Genomic DNA, 3011 nt, shown 5'->3' on the forward strand with positions numbered 1-3011 from the left:
TGTACATCGATGACGGTTTTATGACAGAATCAAGATAGTCATACCTATGCTATCGTAGCAGTGTTCCATATGGAATCAAAGAAGAACATATGGTCGGAACCACAATTGCAAAGGATCAATTCACCGATACCAATGGATATTATATCAAGAAAATAGTTATTATTACAAGAAGTTTCATGATAGGATCGACATCGTGTCCATGGGCATGAACACAAAGTTCAAGGTCGACTCCCACTTCTTCAATGCATAATCTTTCATTCACTTCTCACATTCGATGAAGTTGTAGTGTTGAAATTTTATCTGGCAAAATACCAGAAGAGTATGACTCGTGAAAACTTTCGAGTTCACACATATTAAGGAAGGCATAGGTTCAACCCATCAGGGCATCGTGGAAACATATACCACAAGCTTCAATAGTAAATATCACCAGCTCGAAAGCAGAGCATGGTTGGCCAAATCAAGGAACAGGATTTACCAATGTCATTATGTATCAGGGAAAGAACTTCCAAAGTGAATAAATATGAAGGACGTTGTCAGATAAAATACAACAAAGGATCCGATGGTCCTTAAGGGATCTGATGTAAGCATCGGTACTCAACCAGAGGAAGAAACAATGCAAAGGCATTGGATTGTAGAAACAACCAACTAATTCAAACTCAAATGCAAAGGAATTGTGATTTCCAAATCAAGGAATCAGAAGCAAAATGCTCTGATTAAGGGTGGATAAGTTGAGTAGGCTTAGGGATACAATCGATGATAATTTGGTTGGTCGAGATCCATCTCATGTTTAAAATGACGTCTAAGCCGGAAGGATGAATTCTGGGTTGGATTGATGATTGCGAGCATTCGCAAACATATCGGATCAGAGATTCAAAATGACGGTGAAAAAGGATGCTGGTGAATATTGCTAGACATATGGAAAGTATCCATAATGCAAGCAGAGAAGTATTTGCAGAACAATAGTTGGCAATGGATTATCGGAAGACCGGATAGTATTTCAAAGTATCTTGTGGACCACATGATCAACTAGGAATGAACAAATCCTCGATGAGTGTGAGGAAATATTCGTACATGTATTAAAGCGGAAATGGAGTTGCAAGGCAGCATGCATAATGGATTCTCAGGATATTGTAATGTTTCAAGGAATCTTGTAATAGAAAGAGCAATTGGGGATGGAGGTATGAACAAAGATTGCAGGTAGTTATCCATAACGATTTATCGGTGGTAGGGATTGCAACTACAAAGGGCACAAGGGTCTCGGGAAAACATGAGAGAGTATCTTCGGAATCTTCTGGCGCAGTAGGCGATCATATGTAATAAGGGGCTCTCCGGATGGAAGTGATCACGAGATCCTAATGTTAGAGTTAGCAAAATTCTTTTATCCCGAATAGAAGAAAGATCAGAGTCCCAGAGTAAAGGTCAAGGAGTAAAAGATCCTAATACTACTCAATGGCGACGTGGGCCCATAAGACTCACAACCATGTTAGTAAAAGTTTTGTAGTGACTAGACTCGACTTTGGCCAAGGAGTGTGGAAGCAGGATTCCTACAGGCAGTCGGCTCTGGTACCAACTTGTGACGCCCCCGATTCAATTGTACACTAATCATGCACGCAAATGTGTACGATCAAGATCAGGGACTCACTAGAAGATATCACAACACAACTCTAAAAATAAAAAATTCATACAAGCATCATATTACAAGCCAGGGGCCTCAAGGGCTCGAATACAAGTGCTCGAACATAAACAAGTCAGCGGAAGCAACAATATCTGAGTACAGACATAAGTTAAACAAATTGCCATAAGATGGCTAGCACAAACTGGGATACAGATCGAAAGAGGCGCATGCCTCCTGCCTGGGATCCTCCTAAACTATTCCCAGTCGTCGTCAGCGGCCTGCACGTAGTAGTAGGCACCTCCAGTGTAGTAGGGGTCGTCGTCGACGGTGGCGTCTGGCTTCTGGGCTCCAACGTCTGGTTGCGGCATCCCGGAAGAAGAGGAAAAATGGGGGGGGGAAGGGAGAAAAGCAACCGTGAGTACTCATCCAAGGTACTCGCAAGCAAGGATCTACTCTACATATGCATGGGTATATGTGTAAAGCGGCAATATCGGTGGACTGAACTGCAGAATGCCAGAATAAGAGGGGAATAGCTAGTCCTATCGAAGACTATGCTTCTTGCAGCCTCCATCTTACAGCATGTACAAGAGAGTAGATTGAAGTCCTCCAAGTAGCATCGCATAGCATAATCCTACCCCACGATCCTCCCCTTGTCGCCCTGTGGGAAAGCGATCACCAGGTTGTCTCTGGAACTTGTCTGGGTGTGTTTTATTATGTATCTGATTCTAGTTATCATAAGGTCAAGGTACAACTCTGGGTCGTCCTTTTACCGAGGGACACGGCTATTCGAATAGATAAACTTCCCTGCAGGGGCGCACCACATTTCCCAACATGCTCAATTCCTCTGGCCGGACACACTTTCCTGGATCATGCCCGGCCTCGGAAGATCAACACATCGTAGCCCCACCTAGGCCTAATAGAGAGGTCAGCACGCCGGTCTAAATCCTAAGCGCAGGGGTCTGGGCCCATCGCCCATTGCACACCTACATGTTGCGTGGGCGTCCGGAAACATACCTAGCCTCCCTAATACAAGAGCAGGCGTTCGAGTCCAATCTGGCGCGCGTCGCTCAGTCGCTAACGTCACGAAGACTTCGGCTGATACCACGACGTCGAGTGCCCATAACTGTTCCCGCGTAGTTGGTTAGTGCGTATAGGCTAATGGCCAGACTCAGATCAAATACCAAGATCTTGTTAAGCGTGTTATTTGGAAGCAACCACGAACGCCGACCAGGGCCAGGCCCACCTCTCGCCTAGGTGGTCTCAACCTGCCCTGTCGCTCCGCCACAAAGATCCACACAGAGGGCCGTCGAGAAAGTATATCCTTTCAGCCCCCAATCCGTGAATCAACCGCGGGTACTCAGCGAGCCGACCCGACTTTAGTCACCATCTGCATAGT

The sequence above is a fragment of the Triticum aestivum genome, chromosome 3B, assembly GCF_018294505.1.
Source record: "Triticum aestivum cultivar Chinese Spring chromosome 3B, IWGSC CS RefSeq v2.1, whole genome shotgun sequence".
NCBI classification, from domain to species: Eukaryota; Viridiplantae; Streptophyta; class Magnoliopsida; order Poales; family Poaceae; genus Triticum; species Triticum aestivum.